This window comes from Mustela nigripes, chromosome 4 (genome assembly GCF_022355385.1).
Source record: "Mustela nigripes isolate SB6536 chromosome 4, MUSNIG.SB6536, whole genome shotgun sequence".
Classification (NCBI taxonomy): Eukaryota; Metazoa; Chordata; class Mammalia; order Carnivora; family Mustelidae; genus Mustela; species Mustela nigripes.
Window position 1 is genome coordinate 27,565,293 of NC_081560.1, and position 15,010 is coordinate 27,580,302.

The 15,010-nt window shown below is 40.0% G+C and overlaps 1 protein-coding gene across 2 annotated transcripts in view; it reads left to right on the forward strand.

Annotated features, from left to right (window-relative positions):
- SLC13A1 (solute carrier family 13 member 1) overlaps window positions 1–5,583 on the forward strand; it is a 119,975-nt gene extending 114,392 nt beyond the window's left edge. For both annotated transcript variants that reach the window (XR_009403761.1, XM_059396488.1), the window contains one exon: window positions 4,984–5,583. The gene's annotated coding sequence lies outside the window, so the exon portion shown is untranslated. The remainder of the gene's footprint in view (window positions 1–4,983) is intronic.
- Window positions 5,584–15,010: the final 9,427 nt, after the last annotated feature.

Consider the following 15,010-nt stretch of genomic DNA (forward strand, 5'->3'; position numbering starts at 1 on the left):
TGGATGTGGCTATAAAAGAATAGTTCAAGCTGAAGGCACAGATCGTAAGGGCAAGCACATCCTTCTTGCTCCCATAGCTGGTGGAATAACATTGAAGTATGTGTGATGATTAATTTTATGTGTCAGCTTGGCTGGGCCATGGTGTCCAGATACGTGTTCAGACGTTATTCGGGATAATTCTGTGGTAATTGTTGTTTTGGATGAGATTAGCATTTAAAGTAGCATTTAGAGAAACTTAGAATAGGGCTGATTAGCTCCTTTAATGTGGATGGGTCTCATCAGGAGAATTCCTGAGAACCGTAGCCTGACCTCCTCCTAGTCAGAGGGAATTCTGCAGCAGATGGCCCGAGCACTTGAAGTACAGCGTTGGCTCTTTCTGGATCTCCTGCCAGCCCAACCTGCAGATTTGGGATTTGCCAGCCTCGATAATCATTAGTCAATTCCTTAAAATAGGTATCTCTCCATACATAGACACATACCCTATGGGTTCTGTTTCTCTAGAGAACTGTGAGCGATACAGTATGTATTGAAATTCTTTTAAAAAAATTATTTATCGTGATCAACGATATGTAGAAAGATGGATTGAGAAACAGATACTTTAAACTAAAAAGAATTATACAGAGTATCAAGTAGCCAGTTGTATTTTCTTTCAGTTAGACAATTGGTTTACATACTTTTCCATCTTTTTCTGCTGTCAAATCCCATCACTGTGCTGTGAGTATTATAAACATACTGAGATAAATACTATGTATCCAGTTCTCCTGTCCTTGAACACATGGGAAAATAAATTTCCTAGGTGGTCTTGCATTTAGGCAGGCCAGTGGGACTAGTCTTGGCTAAAGAAATGTGAATGGAAATCACCTGTGTCACTTCCAGGTTGCGGCAGGAGAAATCTTCCTGTGCACTTAGCCAAACGCTTCAGTGATTCTGGGGAGCAGAGCGAGCCTCTGCCTGGCTTTGATACAGAAGTAAGCCTTTATTGTCTTTAACCACTGAAATTCATGACTGTTTTACTACGGCACAACCTGGCCTATCTAGACCAATATATAAGGCAATGCTTCCTTGCTGGCATACATAAATACTGGAGAAAAGTTAATCGCAAGTATATCCTTATGAAACATGGTCATAGTCTCTAAAAGAATAACAAGGTGCACCCAGAATTAATACAATATAACCAAGAATTAATTAATAAAGTTGTAAAATTAACATTACCATGTTATCTGATACTTGGACTAAATTCGAATGTATTTAAGTCAGTTTATGTGTATATCAGTTTATGTCTCACAGTTTCTCTGACATTGTTCAAATCATCTCAATTCCCTCTTCCACCATTTCCTTACCACAATGTTATAAAAATTAGGAAGATGAATCATTTTTTAACGTTGTAAGCTTCTTGGAGAAATGCTTTTAACAAATTACAGCACAAGTTTTATTTGAGGCCAACATTCCAGGGCACATACAAATCAAAGAATAATGATCACATAATTTTAGTCCCATTGATGTATCATAACGAGATATAAATTAACATTGTGTACCTGACTTAGTTCTCTCTTCTACTTCCTCTCCTTGGAGAAGTGATGAAACATAGATATCACAATGTTTTTCTGGTTCCTGAGCTAGACTTCCCACCTACACGGAAGGAAGATTTGCTTCTCGGGAAAAAAAAGAAGAAAACTACTTAAAGCTCAAACTTAATCTCAGCAGCAACAGGCACTGGGTCCTAGTCATTTGTCCTGCAGGAGTAAATGGCTTTTCAGATCTGAAAGTCTGAGGAGGGTACTGGATTGGCCTTACTTTCTGTGTGCAAGACCTGGACCTAAACGTTACTCTTTTGTGATGCTGAACTGATCATTTAATCAAACTTATACTCAATTTCCTCAATTCAAAAATATGTTTATATACACGTAGCTCATATTGGTATATCTGGTGCTTAGTAACTACTCAAAATTATTGATTGAATAAATACAAGAATGGATGGGTGGGTGGTAACTATGAAGTTCATAGATTGAGATAATGCTTGTGAATATATTTTCTAAATGATTAAGATGTTTCAGTGTTTCAATGATTAATATCAATGTAAGATATTATCAGTAAAAAAGTGTTTTAAAAACATTATCTCTAGTGTTTATTAGGTGTAAGTCTGCAGCCTGATAGGTTAACAAAGTAGAATTCTTGTGGATTCTGTAAGCACTTAGTGGGAGGTTCCCTTTGTAGCAACCTGGTTGGGGGCTTCCAGGCTCCACCCATCTGTCCCTGGAAACATATGCTAACAACATGTTTGAACTTCACAGCGGACGTGGAGTTTATGCACCAGGAAGCTGAAGTCTGGCCTTTCTAAAAACAATGATTCAGAAGTAGTTGGAAAGGGACCACAGAGGGGATGCCTTTACACCTCAAACTTGTATACTCATCTCTCAGAGAAGATAGGCCGTGGGGGTGGGGGGTGGATAACCGTTCCAGTGACGCCCCCTAAGAAAGAACTTCCTCCAGAACAATGAATAATATATGTGAAAGACTTTTGACCTTGAAGCCGTGCAGAAATTAGGTTTATTATGCTATATAGTTTAGGGTCTTAAAATCATAGGAACCTCCAAAAGGTGAAGCAACTGCTTTGGACCAGATCTTCAAAGAAAACCTCTGATGTGAAGCTGCAATACTTCAAAATGGTTACAGACTCTGACATCTGAGTTCTTCAAAAGATCAACTTATGTCTGGTTCTGATTTGCTATTGATTTAGAAAGAACTATTTTCTTTGGGCATCAAAGTTTGTTTTTGTCATAAGCAAGAGCCTCTCCTATCTAGCTCCTGCCAGACCCAGCTCACTGCAGAATTCTCAAAGGATTTCATCACCTGTAGAGACTGACTTTAACTCAGGAGATTTGCTTAGAACTTTAGAGTGTTAGGCAATTTGCTAGTTATCTGTGAAATCCATCTTTGACATATAAATAAAGCTGTTAAATTTGCTATGACCGTCTCTAAGAGAGTAGGGCAGCCTAATTAGGTAATGACTGGTGATGACAATTATACCACCTTTATTTTTTTTTTATTATTATTATTCTAGACTTCACCCCTTCACACCTCTCCCCACTGCCATTATTATCACCACCACAATCAAACTCCTTTTTCATTGGTTTAATCATATTCTGCTGGGGATGGTTTGTAAGACAAATAATCACCAAAAGTCTCAAGAAAAAGGAAGTCTAATTATATTTAACATTTTCACAACTCTTTAATTTAGTTTTTTTAAAGAATTTCTAAGAGCTCCATTCATAATGGACAGCCACCAGATATCTACAAATGGTTGTAATCTTCTCAAAGTCCAAAGGTGTTTTCTAAGAACAATACTCCTTAGGGGTCACTACCTTAAGTCTGAAGCAATTAACAGGAAGGCAGAAAGCTCCCTGAAAGCTCCCTCTGGTTTGTGGCTTTCTTTGCTATGGCCCCTGATATTTGTTTTCGGGGTTTCAGTAAGTCTAGACAGATTTCTTCTAAGTATGCAAGAATGAGGGCGTACAAACATAGCTCACTCCCTTGCTCTCTTTCTTTCTCTCTTTCAACAATCCATAGGATATAGGGGGTATAAACACTCTTCCCTGCAAGAAAACAAAACAGAACAGAATGAATTATTAACACCAGAGATTGTCAAACTACCGGTGATAAAATAGCTACACAAATTATGAAATGTAATTTGTAATTTTGTTCTATTATTTTCATTAAGATTGAGTAGACAAAGCGGTAGAGACCTACCACTATATGCAAAATTCTTTTTTTATCCCTTCTGGTCGCACTAACTATATCAAGCAGCCCGTTGGATCAGTAGAGGCTTTCATGCCCACTACAGATAATCACATTTGGGTGGGTGTCCAAGTTAAATAAGTAAGGAAGATTTTATGCAAAGCAATTGCAACAGGAGAGCAAGGCCAGAATTGCGTTTGAATTCATGTTCATTGAAATCAACAGCAGGAGAGTTTGTTGGCACTGGGGTGAGCTTGTGGAAGAGTCCTGGAGGACCCTAGGAGGGAAGGTTGGTCAGTGTGTGAAGCCACTGAGTTACTCCTAAGCCTGTGAATGTTCTTCTCTGTGATTAGGCCATCCATGTTTGCTCCTGTGCACGCACAGAACTACACAGCCGCCTCTTCTTCCACAGACACTGTGGCCCTGTCGCCTTGATGATTACATTTTAAAGAAATAACTCCCAGCTCCTGGAGAAAGACATTTCTGGGTTTAATACTGGCAAAAGGCTTCTAAAAGGTTTATATCTCAAAGGGGCAGAGAAAGAATGTACATGTTTTCTAAAGCAGATGCTCTGAGGAAAGGGACGTCAGGAGCCTGGAAAGAGAGGAAGTCTGTCTGAGGTCAGGCAAGCCGAGAGGAATGTTAAGGCTGTCCTGGTCATGGGGTCATTTTGGTTATTGTTGAACTAGAGTCTTTCAATAGTATGACATTCTACAAAATAAAATGTGGTGGAAAATGGGTTTATTTTAACTACATACAAGAAGGGTTAGCCACAGAGTAGCCTCACTGGGAGAATTTTCTCCTCTAAGTCATATCTCCACAACAGTCATCATTGAAAACTACATGATGTCAGTATGGTTTTCCAGTATGCTCTTACTGACTATCGTGATCAAAATACAAAACTGGTTTTCAAATGCAACCAAGTCATCATACGGTTCAAGTGACCTGAAGAAAGGCAGTTACTTTCTGGGTACTTGCTTTATGCTCAGACAGGAAGGAGAAGTCCTTAAAAACTTTTCTTCTTTGTAATGATATACAATGATAGAACTGCCACTTTGCTCCCCATTTCCATACATCACAAAATGAGCTTTCTTACCAAAAACCAAGCACTTTGGTTTTCACTCCTACCTCAAACCCTCCCCAGTTCCCACCCCTGGTACGTTTTGGTCTTTTGTTTGTTTGTTTGGAAGTTGAGAAGCTTGCTTACAACATTGCTCTTAGAATGTAATTTGAGTTATGTTTCTCTAGGCACCCAGAAGCCAGAACACATCACATAAATAAAATTAACTGCATTTTTGAACCAGACTCTAAGCTTGTTCATGGAAACCAAGATGAATTGCTTCCAAATGGACATCAAAACTCATCCCTGCAATTGGAACACCTGTCCCAACAAATAAAAGAACTGGTGCTTCAAGAATAATTTTCTGTGTGTAATTTCTCTGTATATTTCTCATCATACATATCGTCCTATAAACAAAGTGTAAGTTAGAAAGGAACTCACTTTCCAATAGTTGCATCTTCATTTCCTAACATTCATCCACAGTCTCTGCTGGCTTTACTCACCCATACCTGCATACATTGTTCCCACCATACGTTTTGCCTCTACCAGCAGCCATCAGAAATGATGCAGCCTCTGGGTGAGGATGCTGCCCTAATCGCTACTTCTCTAAGGTGTTTACAGCCAACCACTCACAAATAGCTTTTTTCTAAGGGATGTGATTTCTTAGTATTCCCCAGTGTTTTCTGTTTTCTTTTTCTAGCTTTATTGAGATAGAGGTGATGTATTATATAAAAGGTGTACAACATGGTGATTTGATATATGTATATATTGTCAAATGATTAACACAATAAAATTAGTTAACACCTCCATCACCTCACGTAGTTATCTCTGTGTGTATGGTGAGAACATTTAAGATCTCTCAACAGCTCTCAAGGATACAGTATAATATTGTTAACTATAGTCATCAAGCTGCACCTTAGGCCACAAGAATTTAGTTATAAGTGAAAGTTCGTACCCTTTGATCGACATCACCCCTTTCCCCCCATACCCCATGTATTTCCTTAGGGCCTTACTACATGTTGGGCTATTTAAATGAGTTAAGTGCACACAGATTGCAACTTCTAAAAAAAAATTCTGATTGAGGCGCCTGCGTGGCTCAGTGGGTTAAAGCCTCTGCCTTCAGCTCGTGTCATGGTCCTTATTACAAAGGGTCCTGGGATTGAGCCCCGCATCGGGCTCTCTGCTCAGTGGGGGGCCTGCTTCCCCCTCTCTCTCTGCCTGCCTCTCTGCCTACTTGTGATCTCTCTCTCTCTGTCAAATAAATAAATAAAATCTTTAAAAAAAATTCTGATTGCCCACATTCACCCTTACTTCACGTCATAACATTTCTATAATAATTATGCTAATGACCGCCTAATCAGAAGAAAATACTTCAATGTCACCACGGTAGGGCATCTGTTTGGGGCTGGTTTGGTTAGCAGCAGATTATTGACCATCTTACTCGGTTTTGATGACACAAACTTAAATGGGAGAGACCACTGAAGATTTTAGATATAGTGCAAAATCATGACATGGAGTCACTTTAACAGAATTAGGATGTTTTCAATCCCTTGAAGTAATATGATAAAGACTTCGTGGAGAAAAATGCCTTATTGAATGTTAATAACAAAATTAGAAGGAAAGAAGGAGGGATGGAGGTGTGGATGGTGGATCAAAAGGGCTGTGGGCTACAGAATTGGTAAAATACAGCTTTCTTTTCAGAACATGATTCTTATTCATTTTGTCATGTTTGTCATGTTAAGTTATTTAATCAGTATTCCATCATTAGACACATACTATGTATTCTTCCTTATTACAAAGCCTTCTGCAGTAAACTTTCATAAATACATTTAGCATGCATCTGAATGACAAGTACCAGACCCAGCACAGCATTCGTTGGAGGAAACTAGCCAGGACGGAGCAATCAGGGGCAGGTACACAGCTCCCTGTTGCCCATCACACCTAGACTCAGTGCTCAGAGATCAAGCAGGACCAGAGAGAAGCCCTGGAGAGTTTAAAGGCATGCAGTGCTTTCCCTTCCCCTAGTCTAACCCGTGTGTTTCCAGCAGTATATGGCAAAACTCTGGCCTCCTGCTCTCGTCTACCCTCTCTGGATTCCTGGTTGATGAACATGAAGGGAAGAACCTAAATAGAGGACGGAATTTAGAAAAATGATGGATGGGTGAAATTTTTTAATGTTTAGGCAACATCTTGCCTAAACTCCCCAACTTACTTCATTTTCAATTTTATTGCTCTGTTTTAATTTTTTCATCACAATTATTTTTACCCTGAAATATTTTATTATTTGCTCATTTAGAGCAAATGTGCTCACCCCAGACTTGAAGATGGATTTCATGAGAGGAGGGACCCTGTCTGACTTATATTCCTGGCATGCAAAATAGTATCTGCATCATTGTGAGAACTCTGAATATTTGCTGGGAAAAAAAGGAATGAATAAATAAATTCTATTACTTTGAAAATCACCTGTACTTTAGACAAATACTATGTAATATAATCTTATATAAAGTATATAAACATTTATTATAGCATAGATACATAATACACATATGTTTGAATATATATAATGTATATTATGTGTATATACATATACATATATATATACATATATATAGTGTACATTAGAGCATGTGTGTACACATGTGTGTGCTTAGAACTGGTGTGAGAATAAGCCTGCTTTGAGACTGGAAGACTGGTAACTATTCAAAAAGCCAACAGAGCAATGTCAGGATTGGATTCTCTCTTTCCACAGCACCATGGGTCTTTCTTCTTTCCCAGAGAGAAATGATAGGGAGTTTACCTTTTTCTGAGCTCCTGAATGCACTCTGCCATTAGTTGTCCTGCCTCACTGAAGTCCCCACAAACTGGGGGTGAGGCAAAGGGAGTCTGGGTATTTCTGGATTGACTTCACAATGTCTCAATCATGCTGAGGTGCACCAAGTGCCAGGGATCTTACTAAAGTGTTGGCAACAATCTCATTTGGGAAATGTCCTGGAACTGGGAATGCAAATCTGGGGGTCTGTGGTATGATCCTGATGTCTGGATAGGTAGGGGCTGCTGATTCAGTAACAATCTCTCTCTCTGCTGGCGAGGGATCCGGCCTCAACGACCTGCCTCGAACCTTCCTCACCTCTCAGTCCTCAAGACCACAGCAAAGCCCTGGTTGTCATGTCACTATCTGGTCTGAGGTACGGTGGCTTTTCTTTCATATGGCATCAGAAACTTCACTGGTAACAAGGGTTTTGGGGTTCTGAGGAATGTCTGGGCTTGGTCGGAATTTCTGCCCATCTCTGAGACCTGCATTGACTTCATGAAGCTATTTCGATTTCACTAAACTACATTTCACAACATCTGGCTGACTGGTCATTTCTCCTTAAGCTTAAACACATAGTTAGGGCACGTATCGACCTTCCTGTCTACAGACAGGTATGATTTCAGCATGTGAACCCAGAAACCACCCACCTTGCTTTATCCTCTATGGCTGAGGAGGATTCTGTTACAAAAATCCAAGTGGACATAAATATTTCCTAATACTGACTATTCCTACTGACTATCCCATTAACCCAAGTCTCTGTTTAGCCCTAATATCTGCAAGCCCTATTTCAATTCAATGCATTTTCTAACCATGGAACAATGTCCTCTTGCCTCATACCTGACATGGTGACAACTCTAACATTCCCAGTGACAAATGACTTCTAGCAGTGTTATCCAAACCTACTTGATTTTGGCAGCTCAGCCTCCATGGGACTTGGTCTCAGCTCCTGACGAGTTTCCAGTCTAATTATGAGTGTCAGAGACCTCTGCTCCCTTTTCTGGAAAGACTCTGATTCCTATATAAACTGTGTGTCTGAGAAGGAAAGATAACACCTCATTTCCAGCCTGCAAGTTTGAAGTCGTTTCTTACACCCTTTCATTCTGGGTATCTCACATAACACTGCCTCTGTCTAATTCAGCTGTGTGTGTGTGGGGGGGGGGGGAATAGCCTAGAAAATTTGAAATTCTGTGTACTCAGGAAGAAACAAGGTGAACTTGGGCCAGAGCCCAGGGACTGCCTAGGGACTAACGTTTCTTGATATAACAGTGTACAGTTCAACCCAACACTCTTCCACACACACCCTCAGGAGTTGCTGTAGGACCCACAGTGGAAGGTGAGCTTTTACCCAAAAGAAAACAAACTTCACAAAACCATTACATCTCAAAAGAAACTGAAGTGTGCATTTGGAAAGAAGGGGGTTTAGGATAATCAGAACAAAGAGGAGGTTTACAGGGAAGGTCTATGAAGAGGTTTGGATAATTATTTGAGGGAATAAACCCATCAGGGTATTTTTAAATGAGTTCCTAACTTTTTAGAAAGTGTGACAAAGTTCAGTTGATTGCAGGTGTTTTCCTCTTCAAATCTCTAAGACATTGAATTCCAGACGCTGTATTCTCACAACCCTTATTACTCCTATTTCGGGCTCACTCTCCTGATCTTCTTCTTACTCAGGCAGTTGCTTTCTAGTCTGTAAGACCTAAATCAAGCATCCTAGAAAATACGGTGTTAGCGGGTACTGATTCAGAGTTTCAGTCGGCAAACCAAATAATAGGTCTTAAATCTTAATGTGACCACAGTAAAACAGAGTCACTTGGGGATTCAACATGGTGATATGTCAGAAAAGTATCCATACGTACCCCAGAAATCTGTTTAGATATTTCTCGTGTTAATTTTCTTCTCTTGAAACCCAGCTGGTCAAAAATGGATCCTTCTCTCTCTTTCTACACCATCCTTTTAAGGCCTGATCTGCTTCTCTCATTTACTCCCTTTACAGGGCTCCCCATCTCAACGTCAGCCAAATCTAAAAGCCACCCTCCCACAAGAAGCCCTTGCCTTGAGAAGAGAAAGCCTCCTGCTTGGACGGATATTCTGAAATAAAGAAAACAAACAGACAAACAAAAATCAGCCTCCTTGGAATCCCACAGCTTGAACGTATGAAGCAGAGTTTAGGCTTTGGCCATCTCGAGTCAAGTGTAAGGGCTTTTCTTACATTCCTTCTGAACGACACAAAGAAGCCCAGTTGCTCCTCTGCCCAGAGACCACCCCATGGTCCTGAAATGGGAATATTTTCTCCTCACTCAACTATGTTTTAGAACAGCATATTTGTAAAATAACTTTTCTTCTGTATTTTTTGCAATTAATAACTTCAGGAAGTTGAATAAGATGAACAAACAAGGTAAGTCCCAAGATCCAAATAAATTTTAAAGTTTTACTGTTGATATCCCCCACTCCTAAGTGGATTACAAAGTTCAGTCCTGACTTGGGCCTTCTAGGCTCCCAGTAGGATCTCCGGTTATGTAATTCTGGTTCTCTGAGTCTTCAGAGAAGCAGTACAGCTCAACGGTTATGAGGACAGGCTGCCAGACTTGCAGTTCCGTGCTCACTGGTCCTTATTCACGACCAGTGTATGCCCTGGATCCGTGGACAGGGGACAATGAGTTGGAGGCACTAGCATCAAGATAACTGCACAGCGGACCCTGCCAGTATCCCAAGAGCTCACCCTACCCCGTGTGTCTGTAGATAAGGCCTCTGCTGAGTTTACCTGAACACATTGCTTACTTGAAGTCTTCAAGAATCTAAGATACTATTGTTCACTTGAAAAAATCTGGGATGCACTCTAGTTCCTTTTCTTTTTCTTCTCTTTTTTTAATCTATGAAGCCACTTTGATCTTACCCAGAAAAGTTTGCAGAAGAATTGATCAGAAAATAAACTGTCCCGGGGTGCATGGGTGGCTCAGTGGGTTAAAGCCTCTGCGTTCGGCTGATGTCATGATCCCAGGGTTCTGGGATTGAGCCCCACATGGGTTCTCTGCTCAGCAGGGAGCCTGCTTCCTCCTCTCTCTCTCTCTCTGCCTGCCTCTCTGCCTACTTGTGACCTCTGTCTGTCAAATAAATAAATAAAATCTAAAAAAAAAAAAAAGAAAAGAACAAGAAAATAAACTGTCCTGAGGTACCTAGGTGGCTCAGTCAGCTGAGCTCAGTGGGGAGTCTGCTTGAGTTTCTTTCTCTCCCTCTCCCCCTCCCCCTACTCATATTTGCATTCTCTCTAACTTCATCTCAAAATAAATAAATAAAATCTTCAAAAAAAACTATCTTGAAAATAATGATGATGCTTCATAATGTGATTTTCTTAAAGGACACAGTATGGAGCTCTCTAAAGAAGCTAGTCAGTGATTTGCTCTCAATTCTAACAGTTTTGAAATGTTATTCTTTAAGGAACTTTAGGCAAGCTTGAGGAGGAAGTTATATCACTTCCATTTAAAGTTGCCAGATTAGTCAAAAGGAGTGAATATAGCTTTCTTATTTCCTGAAATTTTTTTATAATTGCCCTTTTTATTATATAAAGACTTGGTAAAGAAAAATAAATCAAAATAGGAAGAAACTAGCTCACCTATCTTTCTTTTCAGAGCATATATTTTTAGTACCTAGAACAATCTCTTTTCTATTCCCGATTATTTTTTAGCAAAAGTTTTTTCCACTCTTAGGTTATGTATGGATAGACTGCCAAAAATTTGTCATTAACAAGTGGCATTTAAATGGCAATTTTTCAATAGTAAAATACAAGGCTATGATTAAGAGCCATTATTGATGTGTCAAAATATGACACACTCAGTTCATACCTGTGATTGTACTCTATGATTAGCAAGTCGAGGAAATTTATATCTCTGGTATGTTGTTGCGTTTGACTCAGATTTTTCAAAGATTGTTTTAAATTCTATTTGTTCCAACTTTCTGTTTAAGTGAAATTGTCTCAGAAATTAGATTGGCTAAAAGATCAAATGCCTGTTTGGAATGGGACTTTGCAAAAGCAGTGTCTATTCACTTGTATGTTTTAAATCAATTGAACTCGGTGCCATACATTAAAGTTGCCTAGGAAGGTTGAATTCTTTTTCCTTTTTTCTTTTTTCTTTTTTTGTATTAATTGTGGAAGAGCCTAAAGATTTTAATTTAATTGGACTAGAGTGAAGCTGCTAAAAAGAGCCAAGATCTGAAACACTAATTTTCCCTAAAAGGGAATATTGAGTGTCAGGAGAAACCACAGGATCAGGAATCTATACATTAGTTTGTATGTTTTTATCCATGAAGGATTGATTTAAGACTAATGGTTAAAGATCCCTTATCTATTTTCATGTTTGCTATCCCTAGATATTTTCTTTTTTTAAAAAAGATTTATTTATTTATTGTAGAGAGAAAGCACAAGCAGGAAGGACGGAGGGAGAGGGAGACAGAGACTCAAGTAGATTCAACCTGGGGCTCGATTTCACGACCCTGAGATCAAGAGCTGAGCTGAAACCAAGAATGGGACACTTCACGGACTGAGGCATCCCGGAGGCACCTCTCCCTATACATTTTCTTAAATGTGGCTTATCCCAATTCGTGTGGGCCTTTATTTGTGAGCGAGCATATGGGGGAGAGAAATTTCGCAGAGAAACTAAGAATGGTCCATCTCATTTTAAGTGCAGAAACTAAACGAACCTCTTGATGTGGTGATCTGGACCAGAGTCGTTTCTATTGTTAACTTGGGGGCATCTCAGCGCTGTAAAGGATGACACGCCACAGGAAACACCACGCTTCTGATTGTAACGTCAAAAGCCCGGAGAGGTCATGTCCCATCCTCTTGCTGATTCCGAAGAAGACAGAAGATCTGAAAAAGCAGGAATTCCTTATAGTGCCTAGAAATGCAAAAGGTCTGGATAGACATACCGAAACAAGCATCCCTGCCTCCCAAAGTATCCGAGTTCAGTAGCATTTTGCTCACCCCAAGGACACATCTGTGGCGACCTCCCTCAACCCTGACATACAACAAATGCTCTGTAAATCCTCTGGGAATTGATTAGAAAAATGGCAATACTGAAATGCTTGAATCCACAGGAAAAGAAGTCCTTTTCTGAGCCTCAAATAAAAGCCCATTGATTTACAATGAGGAAGAAATGATTTTTTTTTTTTAATGTAACAAACTTGGTCATCTGCGTCCCTAGATTACATTAAACAACCTTTTAGAAGGGCCAGTTGGGCTATTGAGCTAGAAGCTGATTTGGAGAAAGAACAGCTGATACAAAGACCAGAGCTGGAAAAAGAGGGTCTCACCGCGTTCACAGTAAAACTGAAACAGTTGAAATTTATCACTCCGGTTGCATAAGAGAACTTTACATTTTGTTCCGGATACTGCACTTAACAGGACAGGAAAATATCCAACATACATTAAAAAGATGTGACTTTATCTAAAATGGCTAAATGTAACAGTGAATAAATTCTAAGCCTTCATTATTATAAAATTTCAATTATGGGAAACAATTTATTTTCTGATAAAGCTACACAGATGGAACAATAGTCATCTTCTTTCCTATAGGAAATTAAGACTTCTGGTCCTAGGGCAAATATATACTCATCACGTTCCCCCTGAATGCCAGTAATTGCCACACTTCCTCTTTCCGTTCTCCCAGTGGATTGAATGCCAGTCAGTGTTAGCTACCAACTCCTTGGGGCTGCTGAAGCTCGCATGCTGACTCCGTAATTAAAAGCCTGTGCCAGGAAGCAACTGTCAGCTCAAGCCTTCCCTCCTACGGTTGAATGTCTGTCAACTCAAGGATTTATTTTTTTAATATGAGAAAATGTCAGTTGCCGTCTGAAATAAAGTTTTTGATGATTCAAGCAAACATTGAATACCTGATGGTTAAATAAGAAAAATTTTAAAAAATACAGCATTGCTTTGAAAGCAACTCCCTTCCCATTGTGCAAAGGATTTTACCCAAGAACGCATCATAGATCATAAATGTTAATATTCCGATTTTGTAAATTTTGCGTGTGTGTGTGTGTGTGTGTGTGTGTGTGTATTTTAGGGCTAGTATTTTTTAATAAGAAGAACCTTAAAAAAAAAAAACCCTCAGGATCTCTTATCACTACATCTGTTCCTGTGAACATAAAAATATTCTTGGTAAGAAAATAGCATGAAGGATAGTAGCAAAGATGATATTTATCCATCTGAGCTTTAATACTTGGTGAACAACAGTATGCCTATCCCAATTCAGAAAGAAAAACGGTTGACATATTATGAATACAAGTGACCCTTGAATGATGCAGGTCAAGAGAGTAAGATGAAGTCACTCATGTCAAGCAGTGACATAAGCAGCCAAGGACACTGCAACTAAGACTAAATGTCACTGAAATGAACACAGGCCAACGACACCCAGAACTGACAACCAGCAGACCCAGAGGAGGCCTGAAGGGGCCCAAGACTGATGAAACACCATGAAAAAGAAGACATTTGCAGCAAACGACCAGATTCTCCAGATGCTGACCCTTTCACATGAGACCACATCACAAAGGCCGCTGCAGCTGGAGGCTCCTCCTGGCTGGTCTCTGAACAGAGCAGAGCTCCTCCTCCGAGGCTTCAACGTAAGAGGCAGCGCCTGCCCAGCGCCGAGCCTGCCTAGACCCAGGCCTCATCTCAGCCGCGCACTCTCTGATGGACTTCGCTTTCGGTTAGTGACCTTCTCGCCCCTGGCTGTATCTTGTTTGTTGTGTGACTTTGTGTTGTTCTTTGCTCTGTGTGACGTGGATGAAGCCGAGTTACCTGCGTAGTGAAATATCACTGAGTTTGGAAGCCTGAAACTGCTTTGTAATTAGGTTAACCTTCGTTTATAATTGAATAAACCTGACATTGTGGAACGACCCACTCATGTGAGTGCACCTTCAGAGGGTGCTGGCAGCAGCAGGGCTGGGGGGGCCGACCCCCTGGGCAGCTGAAAATCTGTGTAGGACTTTTGACTCCTCAAAAACGTAGCTACTACTAGTGCACTGTTGACCAGAAATCTTACCGATAACAGAGACCGTTGAATAACACATATTTTGTATATGTATTATATACTATATTGTTACAATGATGTAGAGAAAGAAAATATTATTTAAAAAGTCATAAGTGAGGGGTGCCTGGGGTCTCAGTCAGTTAAGCATCCGACTCTTGGTTTCGCTCTGGTGGTGATCTCAGGGTGGTGGGATTGAGTCCCCCGTAGGGCTCTGCATTCAGCCCATGGACAACTTTAAATTCTCTCTCCCTCTCCTTCTGTCCCTCTCCCCCTGTTTGCTCTCTCTCTCTCTCTCTCTCTCAAACAAATAAATAATTTTTTTAAACAGAAATGTATAAGGAAGAAAAAATATATTTATGGTACTATACTGTGTGTGTG